Source organism: Labeo rohita, chromosome 21, assembly GCF_022985175.1.
Source record: "Labeo rohita strain BAU-BD-2019 chromosome 21, IGBB_LRoh.1.0, whole genome shotgun sequence".
Taxonomy (NCBI): Eukaryota; Metazoa; Chordata; class Actinopteri; order Cypriniformes; family Cyprinidae; genus Labeo; species Labeo rohita.
Genome location: NC_066889.1, coordinates 14,793,436 through 14,813,195, shown reverse-complemented (window position 1 = coordinate 14,813,195; position 19,760 = coordinate 14,793,436). Strand labels below are relative to the sequence as shown.

The following is a 19,760-nucleotide window of genomic DNA, read 5'->3' as shown; positions in this document are numbered from 1 at the left end:
TTTGAAAAGCTAAGCAGATTAAGTTGTTATTTGGTATTTGGTGAGATCGTCACATCAGCTGATACCTGTACCTGTATGCCGATTAATAGTGCTAGTTTCAAACGGTTTTGAAAAATTTGATTTAGAAATCTAATTTTCCATTACTACATTTATTTTTTTATATATATATATACAGTGGCAAGCGGAAGTTTAGGTACCCCTTGCAGAATCTGTGAAAATGTGAATAATTTTAACAAAATAACAGAGATCAAATAAAATGCATGTTATTTTTTATTTAGTACTGTCCTGAGTAAAACATTTTACATAAAAGATGTTATATATAACATCCAGTCTATTGGACTATTGGACATATGTGACCCTGGACCACAAAACCAGTCTTAAGTCGCTGGGGTATATTTGTAGCAATAGCCAAAAATACATTGTATGGGTCAAAATTATAGATTTTTCTTTTATGCCAAAAATCATTAGGAAATTAAGTAAAGATCATGTTCGATGAAGATATTTTGTAAATTTCCTACTGTAAATATATCAAAACTTAATTTTTGATTAGTAATATGCATTGCAAAGAACTTAATTTGGACAAGTTTAAAGGCGATTTTCTCAATATTTTGATGTTTTTGCACCCTCAGATTCCATATACTCAAATAGTTGTATCTTGGGCCAAATATTGTTCTATCCTAACAAACCATACATCAATGGAAAGCTTATTTATTCAGCTTTCAGATGATGTATAAAGCTCAATTTCGAAAAATTGACACTTATGACTGGTTTTGTGGTCCAGGGTCACATATAGTCCACAAGACAAAAAAAAAAAAGCAGATAAAATTATTAAAATAACCCCCTGCAAAAGTTTGGGAACCCTTGGTTCTTAATACTGTGTGTGGTTACCTGGATGATCTACAACTGTTTTTTTGTTTTGTAATGGTTGTTTATGAGTCACTTGTTTGTTTTGAACAGTTAAACTGAGCACTGTTCTTCAGAAAAGTCCCCCAGGTCCTGCAGATTCATCAGTTTTCCAGCATTATTTGCATATTTGAACCCTTTCCAGCAGTGACTGTATGATTTTGAGATCCATCTTTTCACACTGAGAACAACTGAGGGACTCAAACACAACCATTAAAAAAGGTTCAAAGATTCACTGATGCTCCAGAAGGAAACACGATGCAGTAAGTGCTGGGGGGTGAAAACTTTTTGAATTTGAAGATCAAGGTAAATTGTAATTAATTACTCTTCCGGGAAACATGCAAGTATCTTCTGTTGCTTCAGAATGGATAGTACTAAATGGGGAGGAAAAAAAAAAAAAAAAAAAAAAAAGATATTTCACTATCTTCATCCTGTTCAAAAGTTTTCACCCCCAGGTTCTTAATGCATCATGTTTCCTTCTGAAGCATCAGCGAGTGTTTGAACCTTTTTTTAATAGTTGTGTTTGAGTCTCTCAGCTGTCCTCAGTGTAAAAAGATGGATCTCAAAATCATACATTCATTGTTGGAAAGGGTTAAAACAGGTTAAAAACATCCAGGTAACCACACACAGTATTAAAAACCAAAGGGGTTTATTTTAATAATTTCAGCTATTTTTTGTCTTGTGGACTACATGTAAACATCTTTTAAGTAAAATATCTTACTCAGGACAACACTAAATTAAAATAACATGCATTTTGCATGATCTCTCTTATTTTGTTAATATTATTCACATTTTCACCGATTCTGCAAGGTGTTCCGAAACTTTCGCATGCCACTGTATACACGTTAGAGATTTCCAACTAGTGTCTCTATCAAGGTTACAAGCTCACATGTGATTGCTGCGTGGTCATGAAAATGCATTGTTTGCATGTATTTTTAAGTATTGTGGTTTAAAAAGTGCAATTTAAAAAAAATAGTTTTTCTGCAAGTTAAAAAAAAAAAAGATTTTCAGCCATTGAAACAATTAGCAGTGAAAGAGAACTAATTTCGCTATATGCGTGCATTGTCTGAGAGACTGTTTCTGAGCGCTGTCAGAGCGGTGTGTGCATGTGAAGATGGTGCTAAGAGCATGGGATTATAGGCCTTGAACAGTTAAATACACACACTTGCATGTGTCAAAATGCCCGTCTTTGCAAGTAGCGATAACACAGTACTTTAGGTCAAGTGAAAGCAAACAGAAATGAAAGAAAACACATGTGTAACAGTATATTGGATGGGTAGCTCTTAAAGTGACAGCAGTCTAATATTCCTGCTATCTGTCATTCAAGTTAATCAGACAACAAGAGAAAAAATCTCTCACTGCTCTTGACTAAATCACTTTTGTAACTTTAACAGGAAAAATATATTTAATTTATACAGTAAATACACAGTGTTTTATACATTTGATTACTTTATACAGTGTATGCAGCATTTCTAATGTATTTGTTTTTTTTGTCCTACTGCTTGTAATTAATTTCCTATTCTTATTTAATCACTGTCTGTTTACGTGTCTTTAGTCAGCTTGATTTTGTGTGACCATGGACCACAAAACCAGTCTTAAGTACCATATTTGTAGCAATAGCCAAAAACACATTGTATGGGTCAAAATGATTGATTTTTCTTTTATGCCAAAAATCATTAGGATATTAAGTAAAGATCACGTTCCATTAGGATATTTTGTAAAATGTCCTACCATAAATATATCCAAACTTAATTTTTGATTAGTAATATGCATTGCTAAGAATTTCATTTAGATAAAGGTGATTTTCTCAATATATTGATTTGTTTTTTTGTTTTTGTTTTTTGCACCCTCAAATTCCAGATATTCAAATAGTTGTATCTCAGCCAAATATTGTACTATCCTTACAAACCATATTCTCAATTCTCAATTTCAGAAATTGACCCTTATTACTGGTTTTGTGACACACACAATATATATATATATATATATATATATATACACACACACACACACGCATAAAACAACTTGTATAAATAATACTAAAATAATACAATAATACTGGTACGAGCCCAACAAAAAAAAACACACAAACATGCTGAAGTCCATGGAAGCATATGGACAAAATTCAAAAGTGATTCAATACTGCAGTCAGTATTTTCCTCTATGCCCAGAAGTAATCACTCCCTTGGTTATTAGATCATTAATATAGAAGCCAACTGAAATAACAACTCATTACAATACATAAAACATTACAATAATATAATATTCATACAGTAAGAATTATTCCAAAGAAAGCATCATTCAGAAAGAGCTTTTTCCCTTTCTTTTTAAGTTTTCAGTACTAAGCATCCAAAACTGGTCAGTTTGGATTTAACTCATTTATTTATTTTATCATACTATTATTATTATTTCTCTGAACTTTTCAGCAGGCCACCCTTGTCTCTAAATATCAGCATCAGCTATTGAAGATCCTATATCAGTCGCTCAATGAAATCAAATAAACATCCAGTGCCAGACGATCTAATGTGCCCTCCCCTTGTGCGAAAGCAGGTACTTAGCAGAGGTTATTAAATCTTGGTAACAGTACCATTAAAGCCACCCCCAATCAGAACCAAAGCTAATGTTTGCCACGCAGGAAAACTCCCACCCCAAAGCTCTGTGTGGATTTAATTGCAGAGAAAGGAGATAAATGACAAGCGAACAAAAGAACATCCCTCATCCATTTAAAACAACAAACCCCTAAACCCACACAGCCATCCTCCTTTAGTAGCCATCAACTACCACCATGCGGCTTTCTTTGTGTCCTTTGAAGCAGACAGGGAGAACTTTATGAAAGACTGGCAGGCAGAAAAATTGTAGGAAGCGCCGTACACCCACGCGCGCTCGAAAAGCAGCTTCATGTCAATGAGAGGGAAGGGCTGTTGTGAGAGTTTGGCACTGGCAGAGAGGAACTTGTGGAAAGTTTCCGTTGTAAACGATTCTGTCAACTGGTAATTGTGACAATTTAGACCAACTGCGTTATACAAGACGAGTGAAACAATGTTAGCCAAACCATTAAGAATGTCACTTTCAATATACTATCTATGCTATAACCAAGACCAATAGTTGTTTTATAGTAGAGGTTAAACCAATGATGTCACATGGACTATTTTAAAGGGGTCATCGGATGCAAAGTTCACTTTTACATGTTGTTTGAACATTAATGTGTGTTGGCAGTACATGTACACATCTACCCTATAATGATAAAAATCCATGCAGTGGTTTTTAATTAATCTGTAAAAATAATATCCCCTTTTTCAAATCGAGCCACTCCCACAACAGTTGATTGACATGAGCGTCTTACCTCAGACCCACCTAAATAAGCTGTAACAGTCCGACCTCCATTGTTTCGATGCAGAAGCAGGGATGTAAGTTAGACGTGAATATCTCCGATTGAGCGATTGAGGTGTTGTGTTGCTGAATGTAATAATGAACACAGTGGTCGTCATTTACTCCTGACATCTGAGCCGCTGAAGATGCAGTGGATTACATTTGTTTGTGAATAGAATGCGCCTCCCAATCTACATATATCCAGCTGTGTTCGCGCAAATCATTTGTGATCCAGCTTCACTTACAGCAAAAGTGAGTCTTTGTGATCGCCTTTCCTAACAACATGCTAGTTATCAAGTTTAGCGGCTAAACGCGGCTAAAGTAAACAGGCTCGTCACTCCACAAAGAGAAGAGAGGGGCGGGGCAAGCAGAGCTCATTAACATTTAAAGCAACCTCGACCAGAACAGGATGATTTTTGCAGAGCTGATTTTGACAAGGTAAAAAAGGTGTTATTTACACTACCATTGAGAAATTTTTGAAAGTTCAAAAGAACATTTATTTAAAACAAATCTTTTGTAAGATTAAACATTAAACTATTTAATGCATCTTTGGCTAATAAAAACATCAGTTTCTTCCAAAAATAAATACCATTGAGAAATTTTAACCAAAGTATGTTATGGACTTTTCATTAAGACCCTAAACAATCATATCCAGTGGAAAATGAGCATCCGATGACCCCTTTAACAACATCCTTACTATCTTTCTGGGCTTCGAACATGTCAGTTGTGCTGTTGTCTATGCAGGGTCCAAAAGATCTCAGATTTGTGTTCTAAAGACGAACAAAGGTCTTATGGATTTGGAACAACATGAGGGTGAGTAATTAATGACAGAATTTAATTTTTTGGGTGAACTAACCTTTTAAGCATACAACCCATTAGCATTCGCTCCATAAGTCTTGTTTTGTGTGAAACATGTCAGAGGATTAAGGATTAACGTAAACAATGTGAAGCCTTGGCGCATTAAATGATAATAAATGGCAAAAGCTCTACTGTTTGACTCACAGGAATACTTAAAAAGTACTAACAAAATACCATCTTGGGATTTTTTCCTCCTACTGATCTCATTGCAATGCATTCTGGAATTGGCAAATCTGTGAAGGAAATATGCAATTCTGCCTTAGTTTGTGGCCAAAATGAGGTATTTTCTATGTGCCTACTGTCTGTAGTGATCCTGTGTAGGCCTGCCTCCCACCTTTCAGCAATGAGAAAAAGCTCCTGACATTTACATTGCATCATGGAAATTCAGTGTTTCATTAAACTCAAATTACTTTACGGCCATCTAATATGTGGGAAACTGAGAAACATTTCAACACTTTGCTAAAGTTTGTCATTGACAAATGAACAGTTTTTAGATCAGTTATCACAAAACTGTTTACTCAAGACCATTCATTCATATTTTGTTAACATTTTGTACTTTGAATAGGTCAAGGCCATGAGAGGCTACAGTTTGCGTTGTTTTGATTTCATATTTAAAATTTTAACTGTACAAATTAGTTAATCTGCATCACTTATGCAGGCTAGCTGCCTGAAGAGATTTAAATTTTACAGCGGAAAAAATACATTTTCAAACCCACTGTTCCAGACCCCCATAATGGAGCATCGGCTTCATTAAGATTTAGATGAAACATGATCTTATTGACAGGCAGACAATCTGTCTGGTGTAAGACGTAGTGGCCTGCACTAATGTGAAAAAGATGGGGATTTGTTTACATGGCATTACATCAGAGGGCAAGGCCCTGCCTCTGCAGAGCATTACCTCAACAAATGTAACACGAGGACCGTTAATCTAATAAAATATCCGAAGGGATACATAGCCGTTCATAACTAGGAATAATGTTTCTTCTCCATTTCTCACAGCTGTCAGACAACATCTCAATAATACAAGATTCATATCTTTGTATTGTCTGCCGCTGACAATAGTATGCATTATTTCTGAGAGAAAACAGCGCATAAGCATAAAAAAATAAAAATAAAAATCGAACACATGGGGAGTTTGTGGGGATTTCATCATTAAACAACAGCCTAGGATAGTAAAGATGTGGTAAACAAATAAATCTTCAATGCACACTCCAAGGTGAACATCTGTGAAATCTGTGAACTGTTTGATAAATAATAGTAAACACAGAGTGAGATCTGTGTGCACTGCAAAAATCATTTTACTTAATCAGTATTATATTGTTTTACACAAAGTAGATAGATAGATAGATAGATAGATAGATAGATAGATTATTCAACCCCCAAAAGTCAAATTTGGTGCAAAATCTTTTATTCTTTAAAACCTCCAATAAACACTGCTTGGAAGTGCTTAGTAGCTTCTGTCACCTCACTACTGCAATCTTGGCCCATTCCTTGCTTGAAAAAGCTTTCAGAACATTTTAGCTTTCAGATCACTTTAGTCTTTGCACTAAAGGCATCACAGTTCTTGCCAAAATGTCTGGATTAATAGAGACAGTGTTCTTCGGCTCAAGTTTTGCCTATTTTTGCACTAGACAACACAGCTGATCCATTGGTCCAAAGAGTTAAAGTTTCATCACATCCCTCCATAAAACATTCTTCCAAAACTCCACAGGTCTATCTAAATGAATTTTAGCATATTCAAATGAGCATTTAATGTTCTTCTTGGTCAAAAGTGTCATTCAGCAGGATACCACAGCATGAAGGTCATGCTTGCCTGATGATCTTCTTATACACTGTATTGAAATGTTTTTCCTCCTTTCATTGGTTTATCTTGAAAGCCTTTGGCTGTATACATTTTTTTTTTCCTCAACACTCTCAAAAGTTTTCTGGTACAACACATTTTAAGCTATGGAATAAGGCTGCCAGCTGTGCCTCTAGGAACTTTTAATGTCTTGGAAATCTTCATATAGCCTTCATAGAGCTATGTTGACTTTGTCCTATTTGCTACTCAAGCTAAAGCACATGCATGGGCTAATTGTATGTATGTGTAACAGCTCAAGCTAATTCTGTTTTCGAATATAGTTTCTAAAGGTTTAATTGTGTTTTAAAGGGGTCATCGGATGCCCATTTTCCACAAGTTGATATGATTGTTTAGGGTCTTAATAAAAAAAGTCTATAATATACTTAAAAATTCTCAATGGTAGTAAAACAACACCCTTTTTTACCTTGTCAAAATGAGCTCTGCAAAAAAAAAAAAAAAATAAAAAAAAAAAAAAAAAAAATTAAAAAAAAATCAACCCATTCTGAAGGATTGTTCCTTTAAATGCAAATGAGCTCTGCTCGCCACACCCCCTCTTCTCACTGTGAAGTGACAAGCCTGTTTACTTTAGCCGCATTTAACACGTTTAGCAGCGAAACTTGCTAACTAGCACGTTATTAGGAAAGGTGATTGCAAAGATTCATTAAAAAAACCCTTATACTCACTTGTGCTGTAAGTGAAGCTGGATCACGAATGATTTCCAAGAATATAGACGCATTTATGTAGATCGGGAGGCGCATTCCCTTCACAAACAAATGTAATCCACTGCATCTTCAGCAGCTCAGATGTCAGGAGTAAATGACGATCACTATGTTCATTATTACATCCAGTAACACAACACCTCAATTGCTCATTTGGAGATATTCTGGTCTAATTTACATCCGTGCTCCGGCATCGAAACAATGGAGATTGGACTGTTACAGCTGATTTAGGCGGGTCTGAGGTAAGACGCACATGTCAATCAATTGTCTTGGGAGCGGCTTCTGTCGGTGTGACGCCACAGGCATCTGAGAATGGCTCGATTTGAAAAAGGGGATATTATTTTTACAGATTAATTAAAAACCACTGCATGGATTTTTTTCATTATAGGGTAGATGTGTACATACACTGCCAACACACATGAATGTTCAAACAGCATTTAAAAGTGAACTTTGTATCTGATGACCCCTTTAAGACAATTTTGTTCCCCACCATACAAATCAGTGATTAAAAAACAGCAATGTTGAACAGGGGTTGAATAATTACGACACAGCCGTGATATTAAAAAAATTCTAGAACTCAAAAATATTACATTATATACTGCCATTATCACTTTTAATATGTCAGTAATCTGTTACAGATGCAATTTAAAAAAAAATATAAAAAATCTTCAGAAAAGCTTGTATTTGTAAAGTACTGCAGTCTCTAGTTTACTCAAGTAGCAAAACTGTGCAAAATAACACTTTTTTTCTAGAGAATATGTCTTGTTTTGCAGAATAAACCACAAAAAGCATTCTCGTAGCTTCATAAAACACAGATGCCACATGGACTATTTTTTCGATGTCCTTACTACCTTTCAGGGCCTTGAACGTGGTAGTTCTGTTGCTGTCTATGAAGCTGTCAGAATTCATCAAAAATATCTTAATTTGCGTTCCAAAAATGAACGAATGTCTTATGGGTTTGGAATGACATGTGGATAAGTAATTAAGAATTTTTTTGGTAAACTACCACTTTAAGCATGTTTAGATGTTTTCTCTAGAAAACAGGACAAAAATAATCATTAAACAAGCTGTTTTTGCAGTGTAGCACTGCAGCATCTCTATATCTCAAGATATGAGCATTTGCTTTGACATTTTACATAGACAAAGGAGATGCTGATGAGCAAACTTGTACTTAGCAAATAGGTAATTACCGGAGGCTGTGTTGAAGAGAAGAGCAGCTATATAAAGGCAATGAAAAGAGCAGAGATAAGAGTAAACAGCATCCAGCCGGTGAGTCCATGAGAAACACTGCCAGAGCTCTGATGAAGCCCTGCCTCACTGAACTATATGCCAGGAATACTGCAGCTTTGAACGGATTTACACAGGATTTTCATAGTCAGATCTCACATCTGAGAATGAGACGAAAAAAAAAAAAAAATTGGTAAATAAAAATGAATATCATCTGGGCGTCTAAGCTATTTTGAGCATCGCTGACCCTGTGAAAAATGACTGCGCTATAGTTCAGATGAGAACACAATTAAGACAAATACATCAATTCAGACTTCCCATCTCCAGCCACTATGACCACTGAGGAAAACAACCACTCAGCCAACACCAAAAAGGCATATTTTCAAGCCCAAATCTTGAGGAAATGCATACAATTTATCATGTGGCAGATACAGAGCGATGGGTTTTGGAAATAGTGCTATAATATCACTTTCCGTGAGGGGTGACTCAGCATGTCCTTCCCTTTCATTTGGAGTTCGGGGAACTTCTGAAAGCCCTGCCAGATTCAATACAGCGACCTGCCAAACCGCCTTCGCAAAGGGGAAATATGTGCGGTCACCCGAGTAAAAAAGTGAGAGTAAGGTAAACAGCATCATCAAGGTAAGACCTGTCAGCGTGTCGCGATCTACAAGGGTATTTATTATGCTACTGTCGCTTTAGCCTGGAAATTTTCGACCTAATACCTGTGTGAGAATAATTAGCATGCTTTGAAGCGCTTTGCTGCCTGTCCCGAGGGTATCGCTATTAGATGGCTGTTCATGGTTAATTAGACTGAGAAAACAAAGGGACAGTTTGTACTGTTAACCAACTTGAACTTACTATGTTTGGAAATAATCCCTCTCCCCACCCCCTAAATATAAAGCAACACAAGTCCAAATGACTAATGAAATAGTATTTCCCATGGACGTTGTCCTTAAAGCAGGACAAGGCAGTGTGTGCTGTGTTTAGACAGCGTGGTGTTATTTAACTGTTTCAAAACATACGTTATGGCTGAATGGGTATGTCGCCCCACATCAGACATCAGTAATCAATCGGGCCGAATCTTGGGAGAAAAGGTCAGTGCTGATGAATAGCCCAAGCTCTGCTTACATTGCTGGCTTACAGGGGAAGTGGGCAGCCGTCTGAATGAATGGGAACAGGCAGAGACTGCTGGGATGGGAGACTCTCAAGCCTGGAAAAAAAATCTGTGGCTCAGTGGGCCCACAGAAAAGACTCTCCACTCCAAACAATGCGGGCCGGAAACCTACGGCTTCAGCAGATCGGCTGTACAAATCCAGCAGAGTGGGGTCGTGGAGAGAGCAGCCCAATGTCCCACAACGCGGCCTCTGCGTGGGCTACAGGTCACTATCAGGCATAAGACTACAAAGCTGGGAAAATATATTCTGCAACAATTTTAAGCATGTAAAACTAACACTGTACAGTGCTGTATTCTATTTGAATATGTTTTAAAATGTAATTCATTCTTGCAAGGGCAAAGCTGCATATATTGAGCAGCCACAACTCTAGTCTTCATCGCTTACTGACCCTAATGAAAGTGCACCAGAAACCATAGATTGTAAAGGGATAGTTCATCCAAAACTTATGTCCTTAATTACTCACCCTTATGTCCAAACCTGAAACATTAAATTACATTTTTTCTGATAAAATCCAAGAGCTTTCTGACCCTACATAGACAGCAACGCAACTACCACAGTGCAGCCATCAAAGAACATCATCACTCACTAGCCTAGCATGAGTTTATGCGCTTTAAAAAACACTCCCGGTACCGTAAGTGAATACAATAGTTACATCACTGTATGATGAATAAATTTCTTACCCCTTATTTACACTGCACACGTCTGCGGCATGAAGGGGGGCCATTCCCCCCCCAAAATAAAGTTATTGTGCCCCCCTTTTCCATCCTCTCCCCTCATTGCAGAAGGGGATCGATTTCGAGATTTAACTCAACTTCAGTGCCTTATGGTGGGGTAAATTAGAGTGTTGGCTCAACTTACCCCACAGCATTTGGCTCACTTTGCCCTATAACTTGCATTTTGGGAAGAAACTTGCTAGCTTACCAATTCAGGCTAATATTAAGCTAAATGATTTACATGGTTTTATATGTTGCTATATCACCTATATGTATTATATATATATATATATATATGTTTTACACCTATAAATATTTTTAGACCTGGATAAATTTGCTTTGATGTAACAGCCATAACATCTGTTATGCTAAAAATGATTTTTTTAAAGTAAATAGGTGCTTTAAACTCCTCCCATGTGTTTCTCCTTTTCACAATCCGGAAGAAATAATGTGTGATTCCAAAATACATGGTCACATGATAGAAAAAATGTACAGTTGCCAAGATACAGGGGGTGGGTCAACTTACCCCACTCTCCCCTCCCCTGTTTAGGGATCGATACGCAAACGTCAGCTCCAGACAAAACGTTTGTTTTCCAAATTGCCTTTCTGAAAGCACTTCTTAGCACTCTTTAAGGCTAATGTTGCTAAAGCTACCATTGGCTGTTTTCACTGATGCTGCCTTCACATGCTACCAGAATGATTGTTAAAAAAGTGGTAGTTAAAAATTGCATATAAAAACAATCTGAAGTCAACCATTTAAATTTGTCAAGCTCATAATCACAAGTGGGATTTATGAAGTTTGTGATAGCATGCAAAGGCACCATTAGACCAGCTATGTTGTTATTTGTATCGTGCCATGCTCCCAGTCTTTGTAATTCATAAACGCATATTTATTAGGCAAAGTACAATCAGATGACTGACTTTTAAACCAATTCCAGTTCGAACATATAAGTCTGAACGCCGCTTCTGAGAGTTTCTCACATTTTCAGTGCTTGAGATTGCCCCATTTTGTTTTTGCCAGCTCTTGAAGCTCCACCCTCGTCTGAAAAGGGGGCTGGGAGCACCAGCTCATTTGCATTTAAATGAGAAACACAAAAACAAAAATACACACTCTGGGGACATCAGAGACTTATTTTACATCTTGTAAAAAGGCATAATAGGTCACCTTTAATTTGTGTTCCGAAGATGAATGGGAAGGTCTTGTGGGTTTGGAACGACATGAGGGTGAGTAATTAATAACAGAATTTTCATTGTTGAGTGAACTCTCTCTTTAAAACAAACAAAACCAACACAAGATTTAATTTTCTTGCAAAATGACGTTGATTCAAATTGATCACTGCAGTGGTCTATTAAATGGCACAGCTACATGCTCAATATGAGAACAATACAAGATTCACAACAACAGGGGAGAAGCATTGGAAAAACAGAAAAAAATGAGAATGCGAAATGACTCAGACTGAGCTGGGCACTGAGGCTAATTTTCTTTATGGCCTCTGCAGTGCTTCTGTGGAACGGTTTAGTGATTTCACTAATGTAGTCCATCACTACTTTCTGGAGCCAGGTTCAGAGCTAAATAAACTCTACAGAAGTTAAATGAGAACATTCTGCCAGTCTGATGCAGTTTCACACTTTAGACTCCAAGGCTTGAAGGCCGAAACTCAGGAACCTTGGTGAGTGCTACAGAGAGAGATAAATGACACCAATTTGACTGTTTATCAACTAGATAGAGAGCAAGCATATTACAATGGCCTTCGGAGGACTCTAACTCAATGCAATAACTGATAATGAACACTCCTTGTAGTTATTGTCCGTCTACTCGCCACTTAACAAATGTGGCCAGTTAGTATTGAGCATCCTGTTTATCAAGCTTACATGAATCCTAATTGCACCTAAGTGGCTGTACATGTCTCTAATTGTTTTGTTTCATTGGTCCAAAATCCTGCTCCACCTATCTGTACATTATAGGATCCTCTTTTTAACCGGTTAACCGTTAACCAACAGAAAGAATTTTAACCGATTAATACAATCAGTTAAACTGTTAAAAAAGTATAAACTGTTAAAAAAGTAATTCATCAAAAAATGTTTGCTGGATGGTTAAAAAATAAAAAATAATAAAAAATAAATAAAAAATAAAATCACAAATAGACCTACTACTAAACATAATAAACATAAGCTAGGCTATTTTAGTTCCTCTCACTCCACAAAAAAATCCTTTCAATTTAACAGTATTCAGAAAAGAACAAGAATGAAAAATATGAGAAGCTAGGTTATATAACAGACAAGGCAAAAACCATTAATTTAGGCTAAAAACTGAAACTAACGTTGGGCTGCACTGTCAAGTTAGCACTGTTTAACTGTGTGTGTATGCGGCGCCGGTGCAATCACTTGAATTCTTTCCTTCTAACAGTGGAAACGACTCCTTTTAGTCATACAGATAATCGAAACTGTAAACGGGTTGTTTTTATTTGTATACATTCACAATAAAAACAAATCTTTGCGCTTTTGTACAATAAAGAAAAATAGGATGCTGCTTTCAGTCGTCTTCTTGCACAGTTTTTTTCGTTTTGTTAATAAAGTAAAAATATTTATCGTATAGGCCTATTTATTCATTATTTAGCTTAGCTTTTTAATTTTTTTTTCTCCGTTCGCAGAAGCGCTGCAGGTGCGTGATGTGATGTGTCCACGTGAATCCTTATGTTCTGTTGTTTGCTGCTTTTTGCGCACGTAAAATGAATCCCTGGAAAACAGATTTTGGAATTTTAAATGGGTCACAGTCACTAATCCTTTCTAAAATAATTAAGTTCTAATTTAAAATAATTTTGTCGGTTAATAATCAGTTAATGAGCGTCAGCTGTCGGTTAGGAAAAATAACCGAAATGAGCATCCCTAGTACATTAAAGGAGAAGTCCACTTCCAGAACAACAATTTACAAATAATTTACTCACCCCCTTGTCATCCAAGATGTTCATGTCTTTCCTTCTTCAGTTGTAAAGAAATTATGTTCTTTGAGGAAAACATTTCAGCATTTTTCTCCAAATAATGGACTGATTATGATTTTGAACTTCCAAAATGCAGTTTAAATGTGGCTTCAAACGATCCCAAATGCAGTTGTAAATGATCCCAGCCGAGAAAGAAGGGTCTTACCTAGGGTAACGATCGGTTATTTTAATAAAAATAATGCAAATTATATACTATACGCTCGTCTTGTCTTACTCTGCCTGGCCTGTTTTTGTTCCGGTTCAAGACAGTTAGGGTATGTCCAAAAACTCCCATCTCATGTTCTCCCTCAACTTCCAAATCGTCCTATATCGTTGTTGTACCTTTTTTATTAAGGGTGTTTGATCTTCTTTGCATGTTCACCTTGGAAAGACTGGGTCGGAGCTTCTGCAGTGATTAGGGAGACCACCTGGCAACAGATCTGTTGCGGGACATAGATGTGATTTTGTGGGACAATGCGGGACACGTGTGAGATAGATGCATTTTCTACTGTTATGCTATGTAAATACTGATTACATCCTTTGTCATATATGCTGATTTATGTTTCTGAGCGTGCACATGTAAGCGAGAGAAAGCTCATCTTTTTTTATTGAGGAATCCACCTACAAGAGAAGAGATTTGTGCTTGCGCATTTTGATGCGCTCCCACATTACAGTAATGCTTTTAGACATTTGTCTTTAAAATAACGCCACAAAAACCACAAACTATTAAAATAAGAAAGTTGTGTCTGAAAGCTGCCTCGATTTTTTAAATTGGTTAAAACGAATAGAGAATTTCATGTTTTTCCGTGTGCGGTCGACCATTTCCATCGGTGATGCTAGATCACTTGATGAAGTCCGTAAATCCTTCGCATGGATACTAAGCCGCAAAAAATTAATAAAAAAACTTTCTTAAAAAGGCAAAAGAATGCATGGACGTTTAATATGACAATTTAAAACCAACAAAAACAAACTGATGAAAATGTGGGACATTTTCTTAATATGCGACGTGCGGGACAAGGGGTGAAAATGCTATGCGGTACAACGCAAAGCGGGACAGGTGGTCACCCTAGCAGTGATGTAGGATGATTTTAAAATGATTTTTGAAGTTGAGGGCGAAAATACGATTGGAGTTTTTCGACATACCCTAACTGTCTTGAGTCAGAATACACAGTTCAGGGAGAGCAAGGCAAGACGAGCGTTTGAGATTAAAAAGTATTTAAATTGTATTTTTAAAATGAAAATAACCGTTCGTTTCGCTAGATAAGACCCTTCTTCCTTGGCTGGGATCATTTACAACAGCACTCAGGATTGTTTGAAGCCACATTAATACTGCATTTTGGAAGTTCAAAAATGCAGAAATGTTTTCCTCAAAAAACAATTTCTTTACAACTGAAGACAGACAGACATGAACATCTTGGAGGACAAGGGGGTGAGTACATTATATGTAAATCTTTATTTTGGAAGTGGACTTCTTTAACATCTTTTGACTGGCTGTGATTGTCAGCAGTATTACATTTGGTGTGAACAAAGTGGTCAATCAAAAGCCGGCAGGTTGACGGTGAATGCAAACTGCGTGAGGTCCCCGCATAGATCAAATTCTTTGTGAACTGCCTGGATTTCATCGTCATGCCTCTTACTTTGATTAATGAGGCAGAAATAACACGGCATGATAATCCTGTCAGTGCCATCCCGGCGCTAAACAGGAACAGCACCTCACATAAAGCTCTTCCAGCAGAGATTCACAGGCCTGATAAGCATCCCTCTCATACTAAATGCAAAGAATTTTCTCCTCCTCTCCATCCCAGCCTCTAAAAAGAGAGACAGAGAAATCTAGGCCGTCAACCACCAGCATACGACATTAATATTCATGAAACAGAGACTGTGTGTTTCATCAGGGCCTTACTTTTATTTCACCGGCATCTTTCCTCAGAAAGACAGAATGATACACTGCCTCATTACATGGAGAAGTGAAGCAAAAGCCTGTTGCTTAAAGTATGTCTCCTTGCAAGGCCAAAACACAAAATCCTGCTCGGGCTCTGAGTCATCTGTGGCGAGGTTGATTTTGGGAAGTGAAAACCTCCATCATCTCTTTGTCATTTAGATGCAGTGCTGGATCGAAGGCACTAGTTAGTTTCAAATGCACAATCAGATCCATGCCCTGTGTCGCTGACATTAATTACCCCTCAGTGTGCAGGAAGAATAGGTTATGTCTGCATGCATGGATGCATCATTATGCTTAATTGCTTCATCAAATTGTGGCTAACCTCGTTTTCGCTTCGACAGAATCTCAAGCTATGGCTATATTTAAAATAAACCTAATAATGAGCAAGCAAATGCATACTTTTTCTTCCAGGAAGGGAAAAATGTGAAGTAATAATTTCCCAAATGACCTTTCTTATGCATGCTGCCTCCAAATAAGGCTTTAAATGAAATTTCACAAAATGCAAAGCAATATACTGTTACATGAAATGTAGGTAACTCATTTGTTTGTTTCTGCTCGGTTATGTAAAGCACAAGCGGGTGCTGTAATTGACAAAAATTTGCATGCTAAAAGAAAGTAAACTAAATTGTTAAAGCAAAAGTATTCTCGTATTCTTTCACACTGTTAAGGATCTCAAAAACCACAGCACTTTCTCTTTTGCAATGATGTTCAGGGATGACAATGTTTAATGGCTTTGAACGGCAAAGTTGATTCTCGAATTCTCATTTGCTACACATTGACTTCTCAACTAACAAGCGTGACAAAGTCACCTAACATGATCTTCTCTGCACAGAACTTCTTTTCAGATATACGAGCAGCTCATAAAATGTAGCTCTCACATATCTGGTTTCTGGATTTAATTGAGAACAACAGCAGTCAGTACCTCAGGGTGCACATGTAGGAGCTGATTCTTCAGACTACTTGAATCGCCTAATTAGGAGCCAGTAAAAATAGAAAAGCAGACTTTTGAAGAACGCTGCATGTATAGAGGGGATAAAATTAGTGGCCCGACATCAGAGGAGTGAAATATGGCACCACTTGACTTACCAGCTAGTAGCATGGAGACACAGGCTTGTCTTAAATCAATGATAAGCAGGATGAAGCTACTGAAACTGAATGTCAAATACGAAGCAGCTTTTGCAGTGTGGGTTACCTGCTAAAGGACTCTAATCCATTGCAATATCATGCTTCAAAATTAAGTAAGACAGGGCCCTATGATGCAATACGGAAAGCGCTGTTAGAATCGTGGAATCCAATCAAAAAAACTGAATTCACTGTATAATGCGAAATGTTATGGAATTTGTCAAATTTTGGATGAATAAATCAAAACTTGGCCCGTACGCTTACGCGATATGGACTAGCGTCTGTAAACATTAAGCCTCAAAAATACTATTTAAATATGAATCCTGCATGTTCTGTGTGTGTCTGTGTAAAAGATTAGCACAGATGCACGGTTTAGTTTATCACACATATACTGAAGCACATGTGATGCTCGCAATGTTCTCAGCCTTTGTCATTTCAATATATGCCTTTTTTTTTTATTTTTTTTTGTTGTTGAGAAAAGCTATCGTTATATTATATACAAATAGAAACTATAATGAAACCATTCAAATGGAATCCAAAAAGTTAATGGAAAACAGGATTTGGTAAAAAAATAAAACAGAATTTGAGAAAAAAAAAAAAAAGTATTTCACAGGGGCTTAAAATTTTAATTTTTGTTCAACTTTCACTAAATTGCTGTTAAATTGTTTAGGTTTCATGATTTCAGGTAATTAGACATGCTTTTTAATGTAACCATTAAAATAGAGTCTAGAAAAATTAAAATGGAAAAAAAAGAATTTGGGAAAAAAATAAAACTGAATTTGGGAAAAAAAATGAAGAGTTTATTTGCAAAAACATAACTCCGTTTTCAATTAAAAAAAAATCATGTTTTTTTGTTTTGTTTTTTTCATTTTGATAATAAAAAAACATGATTTTTGAAAAATTTAAAAATGGGGTTGCAAATAAACTCTTAAATAAAATGGATTTCATATGGCCCTAGTAAGCTAAACAATCTTTAAAAAAATCTTAAGCCAATTAAATTTACCAATAGTTATAATAAGAGTTATACGTTATATAAATTGCAAATATTAAAATTCTATAAATTACTATAAATAAATATATTCTATTAATTACTTAAATATACTTAAATTAAAATATTTGAAGTAACAATAAATGTAATCTTCTTAAATGCTTTGTGGTTATTACAACATAAGAAATGTACACTATGAAAAATGAATAGACCAATTTGGTGTTTGTGAACAGTGATGGCGTGTTTTGTGGGCGAAGCCTATCTGGTGGTAGCAGTCCATGGAATCCATGGGATAAAAGAGTAAAAAAGGTCAATTTGAGTTTATATTTCAAAATTCAGACTTTATTCTCACAATTATAAGAAAAATCAATCATTCTCTTTTGCCCTTTGGCTCAGAATCATTTATGTCCCATACTTCTGGCTTAATTTCCTCAGAACTGTCAAACTCACAATTTTTTGAGTTAAAAGTTACAAAGTCCAAACTAGGACACACAAACTTGCTTTTGTGAGAAAAAGAGTCAAAATTGTGAGATAAAATAGGTATATGTTATGTAAAATGTTCTAGATTTAAATAGTATTTCATGCAGTAACAAGAATACAATAATATAATACAATATGTCCCCTATGACCTGCATATGCAAATATGATGTAGACCTACCGTTTAAATCAAATTCACGCTTTAAAAGCAGAGTAATCGTAGTTTCATCCATAGTTTGTCTGTTTAAATGTGTGAGTTTAGTTTTAAATGTCGTCTTTGACAGTATTCTATAAAAAAATGTTTTATTCCTGACATCCAAATGCACAATACATATTCCTTCACTTGTTACCAGTGTTTTTCTACCACCACAATGCACGCACAGCAGCATTTAACATAACTGTGACGTCTACTCCAAATTGGTCTACATTGAGTTTTGGTAAAATTACATTTAACAATGTTATTAAATTATTTCAAATGATTAGCTTTTTTTGTGCTTTAGATGACAGCAAAAAATTCTAAATATAAAAATAAGGGAAATGAGCATGTACAATTAAATATCCAGTATCAACTAATAAACATCTATTACCATAAAGTATGATAAAAATATGATACATATTAGTGCTGATATGGTACCAATATATTGTGCCTCCCAAAATAAATGTATCTTGTTTTATAGCCATTTAGATATTTTTAACTGGAAAACAATGACCCTGCATAGACAAAAAGTCTAGAAAAAGCACTGGATGGCATACAATGAAAAAAAAATAAATAAATACTACTAAAATGTAAATGGACTGGACAGCTACAGGGTTCGTGCACTTTTGTGCAGAAGCTTCCGCATTCTGATTTCAGCTGCACAATGACAGAATTTTCTCTCAGTGTTCGCACCATCTCTCTCATCAGACAGACCTGTTTGATCTCGCTTTCTAAAAAGCCCTGACCCTAATTCAGCGAGTAGCATGCATTCACAGAGTAATTCATAACAGAGCAGTGGAGGAAATAGGCCACCGCTTCGAGGACTGCAGCACATCTCAATGAGGATCCACAGAGAGACAGTCTGGGTTTCAAATGGCCGAATGTCTGAGCCTGGAGCATGTACTAACGCAAACGAAAATGTTACAAATACACACAAAGCACAAGGCAGGGGAAAACAGTGTTTTAGAGAATCACAGTTGAATAAAACAGATGTTTTAATATCTTTTAAACTCATAAATATGCATTGGTTGCATTAACAGATATTAGTTTATCAACATGACCAATGATATGACTCGACTTGAGCAGTATGATAAAATATAATGACAAAAACATTATAGGAATGACAAAATATGATAAAACCTCCTTGATAAGTTCTCTCAGACAAAACAAAATCTACGTTCAGTAACTCATGCGGCTCATCCATAACCTTAAGCAAGATCTCGCTGTCCTTCTGTCTGACTCTTAAACCCACA

General features: G+C 36.2%; 1 protein-coding gene across 3 annotated transcripts in view; it reads right to left on the bottom strand.

The window, feature by feature from the left end:
• Positions 1-19,760, bottom strand: part of arhgap32b (Rho GTPase activating protein 32b) — a 122,992-nt gene that overhangs the window by 85,818 nt on the left and 17,414 nt on the right. The window lies entirely within an intron of this gene.